The sequence below is a fragment of the Vombatus ursinus genome, unplaced genomic scaffold, assembly GCF_900497805.2.
Source record: "Vombatus ursinus unplaced genomic scaffold, bare-nosed wombat genome assembly UNPS02009205.1, whole genome shotgun sequence".
Lineage (NCBI taxonomy): Eukaryota > Metazoa > Chordata > Mammalia > Diprotodontia > Vombatidae > Vombatus > Vombatus ursinus.
The window spans coordinates 43,167,408-43,190,110 of record NW_020948983.1 but is presented as its reverse complement, the minus strand read 5'-3'; the positions used below and the strand labels follow the sequence as shown (position 1 = coordinate 43,190,110).

The following is a 22,703-nucleotide window of genomic DNA, read 5'->3' as shown; positions in this document are numbered from 1 at the left end:
TTGATTTCTTATTGTCTCTCATACCGCTTCCCAATATCCAATCTGTTGCTAAGGCCTATCCATTTCACCTTTGCAACATCTCTTGAATATGACACATCCTTTCCTCTGACACTGTCACCACTCCAGTACATGTACTCATCACACTGTTGTTCAGTCGTTCGTACATGTCCAACTCTTCATGATCACAAGGACCATAGCACACCAGGCCCTTCTACCCTTCTATCTTCTACTATCTGCTGAAGTCAGTCCAAGTTTACATTCCTTGTTTCCATGATGCTATCTATCCACTTCATCCTCTGCCACCTCCTTTTTCTTTTGCCTTCAATCTTTTTCAACATCAGGATCTTTTCTAATGAGTCCTGTCTTCTCATTATGTGGCCAAAGTATATAAGCTTCAGCTTCAGTATCTGACCTTCCAGTGAATACCCTGAATTAATTTCTTTAAGTATGGATTGATTTGATCTCCTTGCTGTCCAAGGGACTCTCAAAAGTCTTCTCCAGCACCACAATTCAAAAGCATGAACTATGTGTCACTCAGCTTTCCTTATAGTCCAGCTCACAGCCATATACTGCTGCTGGACACAGGTTTGACTATAATACCTGGACTATTACAATAGCTGGCTGTTGAGTCTGCCTGCCTCAAGTCTCTCCCCACTCCAATCTATTCTCCATTCAGTCACCAGTGATTTTCTTAAAGTGCAGGTACAACCATGTCACTCCCCTACTGAATAAACTCCAGTGGTTCCCTATTGCCTCCAGAATCAAATACAAAATGCGTTGTTTGGCAAAGTCCTTCACAATCTAGCCTCTTACTACCTTTCTAATCTTCTCAGACCTTACTGTCTAACATGTACACTTTGACCCAGTGACATTAGCCTCACGACTGTTCTTAAATAAGACACTCTATCTCTCAGATTCAGACATTCTCTGGCTGTCCCTCATGCCTGGAATTCTCTCCCTCTCCACTCCAACTACTGACCTACCTGGATTCCTTTAAGACCCAATAAAATCTTGTCTTTTACAGCAAGCCTTTCCCCATCCCTCTTAATTCTAGTGCCTTCCCTCTCTTAATTATTTCCCATTTATCCTCTCTATGGCTTGTTTTGTATATATCTGTCTGCATGATGTTTCCCCCATTAGACTATAAGCTACTTAAGGTTATGGACTATTTTTTGACTCTTTTTGGAACCTCAGTGCTTAGCACAAATCTTTGAAAAATAGCAGGCACTTAATAAATGTTTGCTGATTGTCTGATTATCCTACTCATCCTCTCAGACAAATCTGTCAATTTTAAATTGGTCACCATTTTAAAAAAATTAGTCCTGTGCAGTAATAACCTACAAACTTGAGAGTTAAATTAGAATCTTTCAGGGGTGCATTACTGACACGGGATTAATTTATTCCCTAGGATGATCTGTGTCTTGAGAATTAATATCAGCTATTTAAATGAAGTTGCTATGCTTTAATTAGCTTTCATGAAATTCAACTGTTCAATCTGAATGACAAATAGTAATATAATTAACATCACACTGAACCTGTGTACAAAGTAGTTAGTGATGCCAAAATAACTATACTTCTATTCCAGTTTTACATATTAATTTTAAGTGTTTACCTAATCTTAGAGAAAGTAAAAAATACTTTAAAATGCTGCCATTTTCAATCACATTGAGTTTCAATATCACTCATTAGATCATAAAATTATTTTCAAATCAGAGGAAAATAAAATGTAACATAAGAATTATCACATATATAGTACATATACATCTCTATAGGATAATGGTGGGGTGAGGAAGAAACTTAATTTTATCTTTAAAGGAATTAGACCTTTAGTTAAAGCAGCAAAATTCTGTGGGGAAAAAATAGGAAAATAACAAAAAATTCATTTGGAGGGAAAAATCTCAATGGAAAAAAAAGGGAAAAAAGTATAAACAATGAGGCCTAGTAGTACCAGATATCAAACTGTACTATAAAGCAAATCAAAACTATGTGCTATCTACAGTAAATAGGAAAAGAAAAGAGATGGAATTAACAAGACCCAAAAGCAACCAGACATTGCATTTTGTGTTTAATAAACCCCAAAATGCAAAATAAGGGAAAGGACTTCTAATTCAACAAAAGATACTAGGAAAAATAGAAAACAATATTGCATAAAATTCATTTAGACTAGTATGTTATATGCTTTATATACTACAATAAGCTCCAAATGAAAATATGATCTAAATATAAAAGGTTACACCATAAAAATTTTTTAAAGAATAGAAAAACTTTCTTAACTATGGTTGTGGGGAAGGGGAGGGAACAGAATTCTCAACCAAACAAGGAATAGAGATAAAAATAAAAAAAATTTAGAAGATAAAATAATTTCATTTACAATAAAACTAAAAAATTCAGAGTCATATAATATAGACCAACCCCTTCATTTTTAAAGATGAGGAAAATGAGGTTTAGAGAGGTTAAGCAAGCTGTCTATGGTCATAAATTACTAGATATCCAAGCAGCAATATGAACCAAGTTCTCTTCCTGACTCTAACTACATCACTATTCACAATGCCATGATAAAACCAATTTGGATTTATGTAAGCAAAGTTATGAAACTATTCCCATCATTTATTCCAGAAATACCAACACCATCAAAGAAAAAAGAAAATTTCCCAAAATAGACATGGCAGTACTTTTTTTTTTTTAACGATAGCATTAACGATAGCATTGTGAATTGGTGAATGACTGAACAAACTCTGCTATGTGGCTATAATAGAAAATTATAGCACTGTAAGACACAATGTTAAAGGCAACATGGTGTGATAGAGAGTTAGGCTTGGAGTCAGAAAGACCTGGTGTTCCTGACACATCCTGGCAGTGTGCCAGGTTTCTGGGGAACATCTAACCTTCCACTACCCCAGGCAATTCTAAGGTTCTGAGGTGCAAAGCAGATGGAGACTTGCATTGATAAAGACATTTTTCTCACTGGGAGTCCCCCATATCAATCAAATCACAGGTCTGATAAGCACATGCATCCACAACCATGAGGAATTCAGAGATACCTAGAAAGGGTTGTATGAAGTTATACTAAGTGAAGAATGCAGAACCGAGGAAATTATATACACAGTAACCACAAAACTAAGAAAAATCAGAATTCAGATTCATGTAATGACTGATCCTGAATCTAGAAATCGGATGATAAAATATGCTTTCTTTCAGTAGAGCAGTTGTACACTACAAGGCAAAGAATGATGAATATGCTATCAGGCATGATCAATGAGTTTGTTTTAATTTAATTCAGTTTTGTTCTAATTATTCCTACAAGTGAAGCTGAGGACAGTGTTTAATTAAGTGAAAGTGATTTTTAAAAAACATCAACAACAAAACATTTTTAAAGATAATTCATGAACTGTTGACTAAAGATAATTCATGAAATAGAAATAGCAAGGGGGAAATTATTAATTAAATATATTGCATTCTAGACAATCCCTATTAATTTTCCATTATCTCTGTTACATAAGGTCTGATTTCAAGGAGGCAGCATTCTAACACTGTTTTCCTGAGGATAAAATGAAAAAAAAAAAAAACAGATACAAAAACATTTTGTGAAGCATAAAAAACTCAATGAAGATGAGATATTATTAAAACAAATCTTAATTTGGCAATATTAAATACCTTAAGCACATAAACTTTCAAGGCAGAGACAAGATGACAGAGTATAGGCTGGGACCCAGCTGAGCTCTCCCAATATGCCCCTCCAAACAACTTTAAAATAATGCCTCAAATCAAATTTGGGAGTGTCAGAGACAAGGAAAAAAAAAGGTCAGAGGGTAACATTTTTATAGCCTAAGACAACTTAAGAAGTCCAAAGCAGAGATCGGTAACACTAGGGGGGGTGTAGTCCTGGAGCACAACAGGAGCACCAACAATAGGTCTTAGACGCAGCCATGACAGCAGTAACAGCAGCAGCAGTTTTGGGAGCTCTCAACTCAGAGACAGTAAGGGAGATAAATGCTCGGAAAGAAGTTATAGGGAACCTCTTACTGGCACTGGATACAACAAGCACTGACTGGCAACTCTACTTCCCATGAGCAGTTCTGGGATGCATTTCCAGGACAGAGAGTAGAACTTATGATTGGCCACAAGGCAGCAGCGGCCCTGCTCATAGTTTCAGGACCAAAAGGAGTACTAGTACTTAAGGCTGCCAGGGAGGTAGGGCCCTTTCTTGGTAAAGACCAGAGCACAGACCAGGAGAGTAGTGATCATATCTCTCCTAGGATGACACAACTTTGGAAGCACCCAAAACTTTCACATACCTAGAACTAGCTCTAAAAGTAGACGCACAAAAAAGCCTGGAGCTTGGTACAGTGCCTCCCCACCCCAAAGTGAGCATAGTCCAACATTAACACAAAGTTCAAAATGAAGAAATAGGCTAGGAAAAGGAGCAAATAGCAAAAACAAAAAAAAAAACCCTTGACCATAGAAAGCTATTAAGATGGCAGGGAAGACCAAGACACAACCTTAGAAGGCAACAATGTGAAAACAGCTATAAGCAGAGCCTCAAAGAAAAATGCTAACTGGACTGAAGGCCAGCAAGAACTCTTGGAAGAGTTAAAGAAAGAGAAGTGTAGCAGAGGAACAATTGGGAAAAGAAATGAGTGTTTAAAAAAAATTATGAAAAGAGAATTAACAGCTGTAAAAGAGGTACAAAAACTACTGAAAAATACCTTCAAAAACAAAAATGGCTTAGTGATAAAAGAAGCACAAAAATTCAAGAAGAATTTCTTAAATTCTAAAGAAAAGAATTCCCTTAAAAAAATTAGGCCAAGTGAAAAGAGTACAAAAATTGACTGAAGGAAAAAACTCCTTAAAAAACAGAATTGTCCAAATGGAAAAAAAGAGACAAAAGCTCACTGAAGAAAACAATTCCTTAAAAATTAGAACTGAACCAGCAGAAGCGAATGACTCCATGAGACTTCAAAAAACAATAAAACAAAGTCAAAAGAAGGAAAAAATTGAAGAAAATGTGAAACATCTCATTGGAAGAACTGACCTGGAAAATAGATCAAGAAGAGATGATTTAAGAATTATATCCAACTACCTGAAAGCAATGATCAAAAAAGGACCTAGACATCATATTCCAAGAAATTATCTCAAGGAAAACTGCCCGAATATTCGAGAACCACAAGGTGAAATAAAAACTGAAAGAATCCACCAATCACCTCTTTAAAGAGATCCCAAAATGAAAACTCCCAGGAATATTATAGCTAAATTCCTGAGCTCCCAGGTCAAAGAGAAAACACTGTAAGCATCCAGAAAGAAACTCAAATATCATGAAGCTACAACCAGGATCACACAAGATTTAGAAGCTTCCACATTAAAGGAGCGGAGGGCTTGGAATATGATATTCCTGAAAGCAAAGGAGATAGAATTACAACCAAGAATAACCTACACAGCAAAACTGAGTGTGATCCTTGGGGGCGGGGGGGGGGGGGGGGGGGGAATGGACTTTTAATGAAAAAGGGGACTTCTAAGAATTCCTGATGGAAAGACCAGAACTGAATAGAAAATCTAATATTCAAACATTAGACTCAAGAGAAGTTCAAAAAGGTAAACATCAAAGAGTAATCATAGGGGACTCAATGGAGTTAAACTGTTTACATTCTTATTTGGGAAAAGGATATGTGTACCTCCTAAGAACTTTATCATTATTAGGGCAGTTTGAAGGAGTCTGCATAGACAGACAGCATGAGTGTGAGTTGATTACGTCGGGATGATCTCCCAAAAAAGAATGGTGGAGTGAGAAAGAGGGATGCACTGGGAGAAGGGGGAAGGGAGAGACACAACGGGGCAAATTTTCTCACATAAAGGAGACATGCAGGAAGAACTTTAATAGTGAAGGGGAAAATGGAAGGCTGTGGCAGGGCATTGCCTGAACTTCACCCTTACTGGAACTGGTTCAAAGAGGGAAGACTATACACACTCACATGGATTTAGAAAGCTATCTTACCCAACAGGAAGACAGGAGGGGAAAGGGATAAAAGATATGGGGAAGGAAGTAGTAGTAACAAGGAGGAGTACAGATTGGAGAAGGCAGTGGTTGGAAGCAAGACAGACTTTTGAGGAGGGACAGGATGAAAAAAGAGAGAGAAGGATATACAAAGGAAAATGGAATGGAGGGAAATACAAAGTTAATGATCATACCTGTGAATGTATGGGATGAGCTAACCCATAGAACAAAAGTGACTGGAAACCAGGATCCAACAATATTTTGTATACAGGGACACACTTGGGACAGAAACATACACATGGAGTTGAAATGAAGGGCAGGAACAGAGTCTATTGTGCTTCAGGTGAAGCTAAGAGCACAGGGAAGGCAATCATGATCTCAGACCACAGAAAAGCAAAATTTGACCCAAATGAAAGAGATAATTGGGAAATTACATTTTGCTAAAAGGTACCAGAGACAATGAAGTAATATAAAAAAAAAGTACTGCAAATTTCTCTGTTAAAGTTCTCACATCTCAAATATATAGGAAAACCGTGTCAAATTTATAAAAATAAGAATCATTTTCCAACTGATAAATGGTCAAAAGATACAAACAGGAAGTTTTCAGAAGAAGAAATCAAAGCTGTCTTTAGACATATGAAAAAAATGCTCTAAGTCACTATTGATAAGACAAAAGAAAATTAAAACAACTCTAAAGTATCATCTCACACCTATCAAGAAAATGATAAATGCTGGAAGGGATGTGGGAAAATTGGGACACTAATGCTCTGCTGGTGGAGCTATGAACTGATCCAACCATTTTGGAGAATAATTTGGAACTATGCCCAAAAGGCTATAGAATTGTGCATACTCTTTAACCCAGCAATACCACAATTAGGTCTGTATTCCAAAGATTTCAAAGAAAAAGGAAAAGAACCTATTTGCACAAAAATATCGACTGCAACTGTTTTTTGTGGTGGCAAAGAATTGGAAATTGAGGGGATGTTCATCAACTGGGGAATGACTAAACAAATTGGTGTAAATTATTGTGATGGAATACTATTGTACAAATAGAAATGACAAGCAGGATGCTTTCAGAGAGACCTGGGAAGACTTACACAAACTGATGCAAAGTGAAATGAGCAGAACCAAGTACAGCACATAGTAACAGCAAAATGTACAATGATCAACTGCGAAAGACTTGGCTATTGTCAGCAATACAATGATCCAAGACAATTCTGAAAGACTTTTGATGAAAAACACTATCCATCTCTGGAGAAAGAACTGATCGAGTCTGAATAAAAGCAGATTTAAGCATGCTTTTTAAACTTTCTTTATTTTTCCTTTCAGTCTGTATTTTCTTTCACAACATGACTAATATGGAAATATGTTTTGCATGACTACATATATATAATCTACGTCAAATTGCTTGTCTTCTCAAGGAGGGTTTAGAGGAGAGAAGAAAGAAGAGAATATAGAACTCAAAATTAAAAAAAACTTTAAAAATTTTTACAAGTAATTTAGGGAAAAAAAGGAGAAAAAAAAGACAGCTCTTAAAAAATACTCTAAATCACTATTGATGAGAGAAAGCCAAATTAAAACTACTTTGAGGTACCACCACACATGTATCAGAAATGACAAGTAATGAAAGGGATGAGGGAAAATAGATACATTAGTTAATATCATATTGTCTGCCTTTTCAGTGCAAGGGGAAGCGATGGGAAGGAGAAAATCTGGAACTCAAAATTTAAAAATTTAAAAAGAAAAGAATGTTAAAATGTTAAAAATCAACATTTTAAAAGAAAAAAAATGAACAGTCAGGCTCTCCCTGGATCAGAACTGACTCCAGTATACACTCTGGTAATGTAATTTGTAAGAAAAATGAGAAAGCACCATAGTTAACTAATCTGAACCTAACAGTATCAAAAGTATCCTCTGGGTAGGATAACTAGCAAAGAGACATTGAAAAAATTCGTGGCAATCCAAGTAAAGTACCTTTTCGTTCAAAACAAAAAAATTTCCCATTTCTTTTTTGTTTATAAAATACATGACAAATAACACTTCTCAAAAGAACTAATTAAGAATACCTAATTACCTAAAAATCTTTAGTGAAAGTGTTCAAAGCACAATAGTAAACCAAACCCAAAATATTAGAGAACATTTCTGTTCAAAGATAGGCAATGAACCTTCATTAGAAAACCACTAAAAATGCACGTTTATAGCCATACTCACATTTTTAAAAAATAATTTTCACATGTTTCTTACTTGAAAAAACAGCAGATAAAAATAAACTAAAATCAAGAGTACTTTAAGACATCAGGCATCTGCTAATTTACTTCATGTTATGATTAGTTTTTGATGCTATTTTTTAAAAAAACGTCAATTTCAAAAAAAAAAAAAAAAAACAAATTATAATCTCTATGGGAAAAAACACACCAGGGAAATCAGATATAATACAAAAACAGTGTGCTTGGAACCAGAAAGACTTGGATTCAAGTCCCATCTCTGACATGAACTAGCCATGTGAACCTGGACAAGTTAGTTAACCTCACAAATATGGTTTCAAATAGGTTTCACAACTGTGTTGTTTGTCAGATATTTCTGAAAAAACTCAATGATTTAAATGCATCACTTCGAGGAAAAAATTGTAACAAATTCATGATAAAAGGATAAAATTTAAAGTTTTACTAAAAAAGTTAATATATGGAAGAATAGGGTGGAAAATGGTTCTTTAGAAATGTTTACAGCTACAGATAATTTTATAATTGAAAATAACCTTCCCAAAGATTTAATTGTAAGAGTTATAATTGATCATCTGAAGTACCTGGAGACACAGTTTCAGAAATACTTCACTTCAAATTTTGATTCTAAAAAACTGAGTTGGGTTAATAAATCATACTCAATTGAAATAAAAAATGTCAGTCATCTGCCATTAAAAATTGAAGAAGAATTTGCCAAGTTAAGGGACACAGGTTTAAAACTTGGGTTTCCTAAAAAATCGTTAAATGAGTTTTGGCTTGGGATCAGGACAGAATTTCCAACAATTTCTGAAATGGCCCTAAACATACTTCTGCTATTTTGTACTCCATATTTATGCAAAGTGTCATTCTCAGAACTGATGATTATAAAATCAAAATATCGATCAACTCTGAAAAACTTTGAAGATGTTCTACATCTTGCAGTATCAAATATTCTGCCAAGATTTAATTCTTTACGTAAAAATAAACAAGCACATTCATCTCATTAGTATGCAAATTTGCTTTTGTCTTTAATAAATATAAAATTATATGTATACCAAAGAATTGTTTTAAAATCAATTTCTTTATGATTTATTATCAATAAATGTTTGATTTGTATACCTATTTACCCAGATCATGTGAAAATTTCTCAGACAGCAATAGGTTGCGAGTGGAAAAAGTTTAAGAAGCCCTGTTCTATAATACAAATTTATTTGTTAATTACCCTGGAGAACTATTACTTATCTGTGAAGAAAACAAATTCTTCTATCACCTGGACCGAAGGAAAAAAAAAAAAGGAAAACATTCAGTTCCAAAAATGTAAAGTCATTTGTATAAAATATTACTGACATTACATAATTAGAATATGCACTTGATTGTGAAACAGAAATGTTCAAATTCAAAGACATCATTAAAGCATAGTGATTATAATTTCTAATTAAATGATAGTTGAGACAATATTCAAACTTTGGAAGAGTTTTACATATAGCTCACAACGGGTCAAACAAAATAGAATTGTCAATATTTTCAGTACTTAATACCAGATTCAATCTCTAATTGCTGAAGTTGGCCATGACATGGGTAATGAACAATCAGTTAATCTACGATCTCAACAGCATAGGAACTGTCTTCACAGTGGAACATCACAATCCAGTCATACCTTCTCATCCTGAAAACTGAAGTTTTTGCCTCTACACAAATGCTTTTGCTGTCATCATAGTACCTTGAAACTTTTTTCCTCCTCTTATAACTGGGACACTCCTCCCAAAACCTTAATTGCCAAGATTCTACCACTGTCTAACAAGGTGGGGGTAGGGGGGAATGGAACCTATTTCTTTCTTCCCCATTACCTCTCTAGATGCTTGTTGCTGTACTCTACTGACCTCCAAGTCACTCTCCCTCCTTTCTAAAGGACTCCTCAGCTCACAATGTTTCTCTCTATCCCTAACCTTGTCCTCATACTTAGAGATTTCAATATACATATTGAGGTCCTTTCAAATACTTTAACATCCCAAGTTAATCACCTTTCTCAACTCCCATTATTTACTTTATTCCACCTAAGTCAACTATAAAAGTGGTCTATATTACCCATTAACTATACCACTTCCATCATCTTGAAAACTTAAAAATAATCCTACTGTCCTGCTATTTTTTTTTTCATCTCATTTATCTTAAACCTATTCTTCATTCTTACTTCAACCACTACTCTTTACATCTCTACTCTGGCCTTACTTCTTTTCACTGTTCTGACCCATTGTTGACCAAACATCCAGCTTCTAATTCCTTTCTCCTTTGTGATTCTTCTATTTACACCTTGCCCTAAGGTAGCCCCCAACCTAGTCACCAACAGCAGCAGCTAAGCAGGTACCACTGAGAAAGTCTACCACGCCCCCAGCACATGCCACCACTGCCCCTTAGATCATCACCTTAAGGCTGAGACTAGCTGGAATCCTTCTAGTCAGTGGTTGGTAAATCAAAGCCCCATTCTCCTTCATTTTGGGTGGGAAGGGTGACACAATCTGAACAGCATGGAAAGACAACAATTTACATTCATAGACTCCATTTCATTTTCTTCCTTCCCCCTTCCTCTCTCCTTCCTCAGCCCTCCCCTATGCAAACACACTCCCTCTTCCAAACTTTCCAGTTTCCTTAGAGGATACCACCATCCTTGTAGCCATTCAGGCTTACAACCTTGGTGTTGCCCCAACACATTCCACTTTCATTTACCCCATACATCCAAGCAGTTGTTAAGTACTACCATTTCTACCCATGTAACATCTCACAACCATCCCCTTCTCTCTACTCAAATGGCTACCACCTTTCTTAAGGCTCTCATCATCTCCTGTCTAAACTATTGCACTAAGCTTCTAACTGGTCTCCCTGTTAGTCAAGTCTCTTTCCCTAATCTAATTCATCCCCGCCACACACACCCATCAAAATGATTTTCCTAAGGCACAGATCTGATCATGATACTCCCCCACTCAAAACATTCCAATAGCTCCCTACTACCTCTAGAATCAAATATAAATTCTGACATTTCCAGTTCTTCACAAATTGGCTCCCACTTACCTTTCCAATTGTGGAGGGAAAAAATTTGGTACTCTATGTTTTAGGCACAAGCCCACCAGCAAAAAATTTATTAATTAAATTATTCTAATTCTAAACATCTTTAAGGAGACATGTTTAGAATTAAAATGGTTCAATTAATTTTTAATCTCTGCTTAGAGAGAAATCCAGTAGTCTATGGTTGAGATAAACTGGCCCTCCTACAGTTCCTCACATGTATGCCAAAACAAAAAACAAAAATACCCACAACTTAAATACATATGGACAAAATAGATCCAAAGTACAAATTTGTATCCCCAGGCAAGATTCCCTGATAGTAAGAAAGATTCAACAAATAGAGCACTTCTCAAGAAGAACGAAAGTAAAAAAAAAAAAAATAGTAAGAGTAATTGGTTCTCTTATATACCCACCAAAAAACAAACACAAAAACAAAAACAAAAGGAGGTATCAAAGGTCCCAAATGTCTCAAGAAGGGATCAAAAGAATCCTCTTTCTAAGTTAGGGCAGTGTCTTGGGGATGCTACTTAGAACTCCTCTGAAGCAGAGATAGACTAAAAGAGAGACAGACAAACACAAAGAAAGCCAGAGAAGATACCAGAGATTTCCCAACCATGAAACATGAGGAATTAGCCCAAAATATAGGCAGATCTTTAAGGCCAGCATACCTCATTCTAGAACTTCACCATTTAATGAGGAGCTGAGATAATCCTCTAAACTTCATTCCAACTCTAAGAATATATGCATTTAATGACCTGAAAGACTTTCAGGTTTCTGTGACAAAGAAAAATTCAATATATAAGATCCAAGAGATATATAAGGTAAACATTAAAGACCAATTATAAGGGACACAATAAGGATAAACTATTTACTTCTTGTATATAAAAATGTTATCAGTACTCTTCTGTCATCATTATTTAGGTAGCTTGAAAGGCTTGGCCTATGCTGCGTATGATGGGATGATTCGAAAAAAACTATATAGGGAGAAATAAAAAGGAGTAATTATCTCATACAAATGTGGCATGAAAGGAAGAACTGATATAGAAAAAGCAAGTGAGAGAAGGAGGGGCTGGTAGGGCTGGACCTTACTCTCATGGGAAATGGGTTAAACATATACATCTAGAAGGGTATAAAGGTCTTCTAAATTTAGAAAAAAATAAAAGGGTGAAGGGAAAGGAAAAGGGAGGATTTAGAACAGTGTGGAGATTAAGAATTAGGAGGGGGAGGGGATAAGGGAGAAACTTCTAGAAAGACAGGCAGATTAAGGTAGAGGGTGGGGAGAGAGAATAAGGGAGGGACTCTTAGAGGGGTGCGTAGATTAAGGAATAGGAGGGCAAGGTAGCAGGTAGAAGTAAATTAGAGGAGTGAGGAGGGATAAAGTAAATAGGGTAAGAAGGATAATGAGGAAATATAGGATGGAGGGAAATATATAATAAGTAACTATAACTTAGAATGTGAATGGGACAAATTTATCCATAAAACAGAACAGGATAGCAGAATGGCTTAAAAATCTGAATTCAACAATATGTCACTTTCAGGAAACACAGTTAAAAAGACAGATATGCATAGAGATAAAGTAAAGGGTCAGAGTAGAATTTATTGTGGAAAAAAACAGGTAGTAATTATGATCTCAGACAAAGTTAAAGCTAAAACAGATTTAATTAAAAGAGAAAAACTAAAACAGATTTAATTAAAAGAGAAAAATAGGGAAACTACACTATGTGTCACCAATATTATGAAACAATATTGTTTTTGACCATCTAAAATAACTAGACAACATAAAATATCTGACAGTATAGCAGCCAAAACATACACAGGAACTACATAAACATAAATATAAAATACTCTTTATACAAATAAAGTCAAATTTTAATAACTGAAGAAATACTTATTATTCATGGGTAGATAAAGCCACTAATAAAAAATGACAATTTTGCCTAACTAATCTGTTTATTCAATACCATCCCATTTAATTATTAAAAAAAAATTATTTTAATGAGTTGGAAAAAAATAATAAAATAAAATAAAAAGTACACAGTAGAGAATAAAAGAAAACCCAGAAGGAAGCACAGAAAAGGTGAGTTACTTTGAAAATAATGTATATGATTTATTACACAGGTTTCTGTAAAATGGAAATTCATCGCTTTATATTGAATCCTCCCTTATGTTCTGCTGTGTACATGGACATGTTCTTTTTTTTTCTTTTCTCATTTTGTATTTAAGTTTAAAATGAATAAAATTTTTTTTTAAGTTTGAATTTAAATAAAAGATATGGATCCCTCAGAAAAATAGAAGTCCCAATCAAAAGCTACCCGCCCCTTTTACTGTGGGCGCTCTGGAATTAATAGAATTAGGCATTCTTTTTCTTAAAAATGGATTTCAAATGAACTACCACTCAAAATAACAGACATTTATGGAGTCTTCCTTTTAAAACATATTATAACAGCTTACTGCTATTTGTTCTATAATACTTAGTCAAGAAAAATTCTTACCAGAACTGGCGTGTTGAATCTTTTGCATAAACAAAACTCAGCAAAAAGGTAAGCAATTAGTATATTCAGTTCAGCCCCTGCAGCAAGTTCTGGTTGGTTACTCTTTCTTAAAATGCAACACCTTAAAAGAAGGGGGGAATTAAGAGTTAATATTTGTCTGTTTCTTTTTTTTTCATGATAGTCAACTTAACTTTCTTCTTTCCAAAATAAGGCCTGTTTAAATGACATTAAAAACAAAAATTTGAGCCAATTAAATATTGATAGTATGTGTAACATTTGATAGTCTCACTCCAGGAAAAGATTACTATGTTTTGCACATAAGATCTGAAACATTTCCTGAACTTCATGGTTTAGCATTATTTAATTGAATATGTCAGTTGAATGCAATTGTCTACCAAAATTCTACTGTCAGTAAAAGCTCTATATAAGTTCTTTCTTTTTCCTAATCCACATTTTAAGAATTCTACATTGTCTTTTTGGGTTTTTAAAAGCAAAATTTTAGAGCTTCTCTATGAATTACATTACCAAATTACTGTATCTAAAAAGCACCTTTATGTTAAAAATTATTTTTTATCTCAATACACATAAGAGTTTTAAAGGAGGGAACTATAAAACAATCAAGATTCCAACATACTGTATAAAAACCAAAAGGAAAATTTCCTAAAACAGACAACTCTCTCTTATTCACAGTCCAACCGTTTTGGAAAGCAAGTTGAACCCATACCTAAAAAAAGTTACCAAGCTACTTTTGACTTAACAATACCACTACTTTGTGGAGTCTATACACTCAAAGAAATCAAATGGAGGAAAAGGATTCATATGAACAAAGGTATTTATAATAGCACTTTTTTGTGGTAGTAAAGAACTGGAAATTGAAGGAGTATCAATTAATTAATTGAAGGAATGGCTGAAGTGGTTCTAGTATGTGAATGTTATAGAATAATGTTATGCTGTAAGAAATGAAGTGGACAGCTTGAGAGAAACTTGGAAAGACCTGTATGAAGAACTGTTGTAGAATAAAGTGAGCAAAACCAGGAAAACAAATTATATAATAACAACAGTATTATAAAAACATTGTTTGAAATTTTTTGAGAACTCTAATCAACACAATGAGCAATCACAATTCCCTAGGACTACTTTTGAAACATAACACTTCCTGAAAGATGATGGACTCAGAAAGCAGAATGAGACATACATAAATACATAAATACACACACACACACACACACACACACACACACACACACACACACACGGCCAAAGTGGGAATCTGTTTCACTTAACTACATATATTTGTTACAAGGACTTTTTCTTTTTCAATTATGCAGGGAATGGGACAGGGAGGCAAAAAGCAGATTTTAATTGTATTTAAATTGTATCTTGTTGGGACGGTAGAGCCAAGATAGCGGAGTAAAGGCAAGGACTCACCTAAGCTCTCCCCCAAAACCACTCCAAAAACCTTTAATGACTCTAAACAAATTCTAGAGCAGCAGAACTGACAAAAAGTGAAACAATTTTCCAGTCCAAGACAATATAGAAGGTCGGCAGGAAAGGTCTGTCACACCAAGGTGAGATAGGAGCACAGTTTAGCAGAGGCCACACCAGCAGCCAAATCAATCAGTGGCAGAAGTGGTGGTTTCCAGATGTCTCGGCCCACAGATGGTAAGGGGACTAGACAGCGTGTCAGAAGGAGATTTACAGGGGGTCCCTTTGCTGCACCAGGGACAATCCTCTACTGTACTGCCTATACTTGGATCTAGGTCACAGTCCCAGTGTGAGGAGGAACACTAGCACAGTAGAGCTAGCTGCCACAGCTGAACAGAGACCCTGGTCACAGTTCTAGGGTTGAAAAGAGTGCTTGTGATACTCAGAAACCAGTGCACTGTACAGGCGAGTAGTAAACACATCTCTCTAGATCATACCACTTTGGAAGAGCCAAAAACTTACAGGTCCCCAGAATTACCTCTGAAAACAGCTGCACCAAAAAACAACCCTCAAGCTTAGGACAGTGCACCCTCTACTTGAGAGCTACACTTTAGCACAGAGAAAAGTCAAGAAATAGGCTGGAAAATGAGCAAACAACAGAAAAAAAATCTGACCATAGAATGTTACTATGGTAGCAAAGATGATCAAAACACACACTCAGAAGAAGACAACAAAGTCAAAGCTCCTACATCCACAGTCTCCAAGAAAAATATGAATTGGTCTTGGGTGATAGAAGAGCTCAGAAAGGATTTTAAAAATCAAGTAAGAAAATTAGAGGAAAAATTGGGAAGCGAAATAAGAGGCAACAAAATCATGAAAAATGAGTCAACAGCTTGGTAAAGGTGGTACAAAAAAAATACTGAAGAAAATAACCTGTTAAAAAACAGAATAGGCCAAATGGTAAAAGAGGAACAAAAATCCAATGAAGAAAAGAATGCTTTAAAAAGCAAAATTGGCCAAAAGGAAAAAGATACAAAACAATTCATTGAAAAGAACTCCTTAAAAAGTAGAATTGGCCAAATTGAGAAGGTACAAAAGTTCAGTGAATTTACAACATGAGTAATGTAAAAATATGTTTAATATGAATGTACATGTAGAGCCTATATCAGATTGTACACTGCCTTGGGGAGGGGGGAGGGAAAGGAGGGGAAGAAAATTTGAAACTCAAAATCTTATGGAAGTGAATGTTGAAAACTAAAAATAAACAAATTTTTTAAAAAAGCTCACTGAAGAAAATAATTCCTTAAAAGTTAGAATTGGGCAAGTGGAAGCTAATGACTTTATGAGACATCAAGAAACAATCAAAATCAAAAGAATGAAAAAATAGAAGAAAATGGTAAGTATCCCATTGGAAAAATAGATCCAGAAGAGATAATTCAAGAATTACTGAATTACCTGAAAGTCATGATCAAAAACAGAACTTAGACATCATCTTTCAAGAAATTATCAAGGAAAACGGCCCTAATATTCTAGAACCAGAAGGTAAAATAGAAATTGAAAGAATCCACCAATCACCTCCTGGAAGAGATCCCAAAATGAAAAATTCTTGGAATAGTATAGCCAAATTCCAGACCTCCCAGATCAAGGAGAAAACACCTCAAGCAGCCAAAAAGAAATAATTCAAATATTGTAGAGCCACAGTCAGGATAACACAAAATTTAGCAGCTTCTATATTAAAGGAGCAGAGGACTTGGAATATGATATTCTGGAGGGCAAAGGAGCTAAGATTACAAGCAAGAATCACCTACCCAGGAAAACTGAGCATAATCCTTCAGGGGGAAAAATGGATATTCAATGAAATAGAGGACTTTCAAGCATTCTTGATGAAAAGACCTGAGCTGAATAAAAAATGACTTTCAAGTATAAGATGCAAAAGAAGTATAAAAAGGCAAATAGGAAAGAGAAATCATCAGGGATTTGATAAGGTTAAACTGTTTACATTCCTACATGGGAAAACTATATTAATAATTCCTAAAAACTTTCTCATATTAGGGCAGTTAGAAGGCATATACATACACAGAAAGCAGAGGTGTGAGTTGAATGTGATGGTAAAATTATCTAAAAAAAATAAAATTAAAGGATGAGAAAGAAGAACGCACTGGGAGAAGGGGAAAGGGAGAGGTAGAATAGGATGAATTATCTGACATAAAAGAGGCCTGAAAGAGATTTTACAGTGGAGGGGAAAATGGGGGAAGCAGAGAGGGAAACACATGAACCTTACTCTCATCAGAATTGCCTCAAAGAAGGAATAATATATACACTCAGTTGGGTGTTTAAATCTAGCTTACCATATAGGAAAGTAGGAAGGGAAGGGGATGAGAGAAGGGGAGAAAGGGAGAGATGATAGCAGGGAGGGCAGTTTGGGGGAAGTAAAAGTCAGAAGCAAAACACTTTTGAGAATGGGACATGGTAAAAGGGGAGAGAAAGTAGGATAAACAGGAGGAGGACAGGATGGAGGAAAATACATAGTTGGTAATTATTGCTGTGAAAAAAACATTCAGTGTGTTTCTCTGACAAAGACTTCATTTCTCAAACAGAAAACTGAGTCAAATTTATAGAAATAAGAGCCATCCCTCAATTCATAAATGGTCAGAGGATATGAACAGGCAGTTTTCATACAAAATAATCAGAGTTATCTATAGTCATATAAAAAATTCTCTAAATCACTATGGATGAGAGAAATGCAAATTAAAACAATTCTGAGCTACTACCTCACACCTGTCAGATTGGCTAATATGACAGAAGAGAAAAATGATAAACATTGGAGGGGGTATGGGAAAATTAAAACACTAATATACTACTGGTGAAGTTATATACTGATTCAGCCATTCTGGAGCGCAATTGAGAACTATGCCCAAAGGGTTATAAAACCATGCACACCCTTTGAACAAGCAATACCACTACTAGGTCTGTATTCCAAAGAGATAAAACAAAACAAAAAGGACAAGGGCTTATGTGTACAAAAGCATTTGTAGCAGCTCTTTTAGTGGTGGCAAAGAATTGGAAATTGAGGGGATGTCAATCAATTGAGAAAAGTCTGAATAAGTTGTTGTATATTATTGTGATGGAATACTACTGTACTTCAAGAAATAATGAGCAAGACGCTCTCATAAAAACATGGAAAGACTTACACAAGCTACTGCAAAGTGAAATAAGCAGAACCAGGAGAACACTGCACGCAGTAACAGCAATACTGTATGATGATCTAATATGAATAACTTAGTTATTCTCAGCAATACAATGATTCCAAGACAATTCTGTAGGACTGATCATGAAAAGGTACTGGTCCATCTCCAGAGAAAGAAGTGGTAGAGCATGAATGCAGATCAAAGATATTTTTTCTTCACTTTCTTTACATTAAAATGTGTTTTACACAACTACACATGTATAACCTATGTCAATTTGCTTGCCTTCTCAATGAGGGGGGTAGGGAAGGAATGAAGAGAATTTAGAACTCAAAATTTGAAAAAAAAAACCTTTAAATTGTTTTTATGTGTAGTTGGGAAAAAATAAAATATTAAATAAGAAAAGAAATTGTAACTTCTTCTGGTCCCCCTGACCACCTTCTCCTACTTTGTAGTCAGTATAGTGAGTTTATAAGCAGCCAGTATAAAGTAACAATAGCAGTAAGATTGCAAAGCGGAACCTAGAAGTTACATACAAATTGCCTGAAAGATCAAAGGAGCACAATCTACCAACCGTATCATACAGTAACCAAAAATCATATCCTGAGACCATGTGCTAAATCAGAAGAAGCTATCTAGGCCTTGATGTCTGGACCTTTCGGTTATACAGTATGTAACCTTAGGTAAGCTCCAGATATCTGCAGTAAGGCCAAAAGAACACCAAATGTTGTTAATAACTCTGAGATGATATGCATATGCTAACTAACGGTTACTAACCCCAAGCTGGCAGGGATAAGTTAGTTCTGTCTCCCAACAAAAATCTACAAAAATGAGATCCCCAAATTCCTGGCCCCCAAAGCATCTTTCATCAGATCCACGCTGCCAAGTGATCCCAACTCTAATCCAAAGTTCACATTGCAGTCTGCCTCTGTACCCCATCCCTTTTTGCCACTCATCTCTGTACTTTCTGTGCTGTTCACCCCTGAAGCCTTTGTGCCTTATTAAACTGTGATTGAAGCATTACTCCCCCGCCGCCATTGTGGTCTTTCCCAGCAACTACTGGGTGTGCCTGTCTCATTTCATAATTCCATAAATTAATTAGCAATTCACTAATTGAAATTTTTAATTAAAAAAAGAAATCTCTCCATTACTCATACTAATGCAGAGAAGAACTGAGCCAGCACCAAATTGTGAAAAATGATATATTACTTTGTAATATGATCAAAGACGCAGGGACTACATATTAACCCTTACTTATATGTATAGTTCCTAATTTGTGAAAGGTCCAAAACAGGCAAGAATAATTCACTTATCATTAATATAGTTAGTCCCCATACCACTACACATTGAATTGCTGGCCAAATTTGTTTTGACAGTTCCATTCTACATTTTTTTTTCTTTTCTACTTGAGCCAGTGCTACAATTGAGAGATTTTCATTAGTTTTACTGTTAAATTTTAAAACAGCCTACGAATAACAAGGCACATGTGCTACTTATAGAAGCATTAAAAGAAGAATTAAAAATTTGAATACTATGAGTCAAAAAAAAATTTAAGACTCTTTTTTTGCACGATTAACAGTGGGTTCAAATCTTTCACTGTTGGGATTGAGTTGATTTATTTTGCTAAAAATGTAGAAAAAAAGTTAAATTTAATTTTCATTTACTTCAAAGACCAGTGACAGAAAAAGAAACCAATTTTCACGGGCACTAACTCCTACTCAAATTGCACAACTTTTTAAAAAAATCAATCTGAAGATCAACTTCTAGTCTATGTCAGCATGAGTTCTCAAGTTTTATCATTATATATGGTAGAACATAAAATAAAACCAAACAACTGAAAATCTATAGTTCTCCATTTATATATTCACACCTTAGCCCCATAAATGCTTTGTATGTTTATTCCCTCAATTTTATGAAGCAAACAAATCGGGAATTCAATTGGGACATTGTACACTTTTCTACTAATCTCAGGTCCTTTGAAGAAATCACAATAAACAAGGTAGTGAGAGGCAATATATAATATAGTGGATTAACCAGACCCAGAGCTTGGAAAACCTGGGTTCAGTTCCCACTTTCCAGTGCAAGAGGTAATTCTCTAAGACTATAACGTAAAAACCAGTTGATATAGGGAGCTTTTTCAATGGAAGTGCCTAGAACAATAAAATTACAGGTCAAGGCCAAAAACAAAAAGCCCAAGTCAGCAAAATACCAAATACTCAGCCATTAAAAGCCAGTAATATAATATATATTTCCAACTACTTCAATCCATGATATTGTCATGTAGCAGTAAGCTGATGCAGATAAAACCCTTTAGTTGATTAAAAAAACCAACTACACTCAAAGGACCTAAGAAGTCAAACAAACACGTCTCAGGATTATTCTATTTGACAGTATGTATAAGTTTTTCAGCTATAAAATTTTTTTTTTTTGCATATGCTAACTAACGGTTAGAGAATAGTCTACTAAGAGAGACTACTTGTTGCCAGTATTTGTAGAGAATACGTATGGTTTCAAAAGTGATGTTTTACAGTAAACAACATCAAACACTCAACTGAAAAATATAGAGTACTTTTGAACTTCTCATTTTTTTATCTATGGCAGGGAAGCAAGATAACTGAAACTGAAAAAAACGGGTTGCATATGCTATGTAAAAGATGCTCATTGTTGAAATTTTAAAATAAATATTGAAAATATATTAAGGGCTGTTTTTTAAGGTTGTTAAGCACTTATGAGATGTGAAACTGACAGAACTTACTGAGCCCTGGGGACACAAATACAAGCAAGCTTACATTCCAACAAGTGGAGGAAGATATCACATAAAAGGAAAAGGGGGAGGGAAGGGTACAGAATGGCATGGGAACGCATGAAACCATGCAAACTATGAAAGCAACATGGTTTGGAAATGGCTAGGAAATGGCTAGGAAATGAGATGGAGGCCTGGTTCTGGGCTTAAAGATACAGTCATATAAGGTGACAATTCACCTATCAGAGCCCAGGGTGGTTCTAAGGCAGAGACCAAGTCTAAGGTTTCAAAGGGAGCAAAATGAAGATAATGGTCAGAGTGTAGGCAGAATGGTTTGGAAATAGGGATGAGGAAGTGACAGGAGATCACTTTTTGTTTACACTTTTGTTAACAATATGATACAGTCAAAGAGCTGGAAATGGACCTTATAGCCCATGAAACCCAAGCTTCTCATTTTAAAGATAAGGAAACTGAAAGCCCAGATAGCCAAGTGACTTGCTCAAGATCATACATCTTTTAAATATCTAAACAGAGACATATAAGTATTTGAAAAAAATTTTTGTGATGAAAATATTTTATCATCACGTATTCAATGTTCAATATAATACTGGAAGAAAGGTCTGTGTCATTAATGTCAATTTATTTTTTAACAATACTTTCTTCTAATCCTAGAAAGTCACTTACACCAAATTTCAATTTTCCATGGTATTTAATGGGTATCAGGAACCTCATGGATAATGTTCACAGATCACAAACTTGGCCAAGTTACAAAACTTCTCCCAAATTTATTATAAAAATTTCAACCACACAAAAAAGCTGAGAGATATGAGTACCACATTCAAGTCTCCTGTACACCCTCCATTCAAGAAACTAATGAGTAATGAGAGGCAGCATGGTATAGTAGATAGAAAGCTGGCCTCAGGAGGAAGACCTGAGTTCAAGTTCCATCTTGAATGCATGCTGATTATGTAATCCTAGGTGGGTTATTTAATTTCTTGGTAACCCAATCAACTCCAGGAGGAGAAGTTGCTGAACAGGTAACACAGGTAGAGGGAGGTCCTTAAAGGGAACTTCCTACACACTAAACACAGGTCTGATCTAAAAGCAGTATAAGAGACCTGAATAATCCAAAAAGTAAATTAGTTCCAGAAGGGTATCTAACATTCTTGTTTGCTCCCTTTCACATATGGTTACAAACCTGTAATTTCTTATTCCATTTCATTCTGCAGCAGAAGAAAAATCAGGAAATGCTCACAGGTCACCAATGTTCCCTAATTTCAAGTTTTCAAGTAAGCCTGACTGCCAGTCATCATCGTTTAGTCATTTTTCAGTTGTGTCCAAATCTTACAACCCCATTTGGGGTTTTCTTGGCAGAGATACTGGAGTGGTTTGCAATCTCCTCTAACTTTAGATCCAACTTATGACTCAGCTAGAGTCACTTAGCATATTCCTCCCTCTCTGTTCCTACCTTTGTTGAAATTTGTTAATGAGTACAGCAGTCCTGCTCTCTTGAACTTTGGTGATTAGCAAAATCTCACTAGACAGAACTAAATTTTAATGTAATAACTAAATAATGAGGAATTACAGGAA

The 22,703-nt window shown here is 35.3% G+C and overlaps 1 protein-coding gene across 10 annotated transcripts in view; it reads right to left on the bottom strand.

Annotated features, from left to right (window-relative positions):
• Window positions 1-22,703, bottom strand: part of MEF2A (myocyte enhancer factor 2A) — a 236,637-nt gene that overhangs the window by 168,692 nt on the left and 45,242 nt on the right. For 8 of the 10 annotated variants that reach the window (XM_027852028.1, XM_027852027.1, XM_027852034.1 and 5 more), the window contains one exon: window positions 13,761-13,881. The exons of the other annotated variants lie outside the window; for them this stretch is intronic. The gene's annotated coding sequence lies outside the window, so the exon portion shown is untranslated. The remainder of the gene's footprint in view (window positions 1-13,760; window positions 13,882-22,703) is intronic. 10 annotated transcript variants of the gene reach the window in all.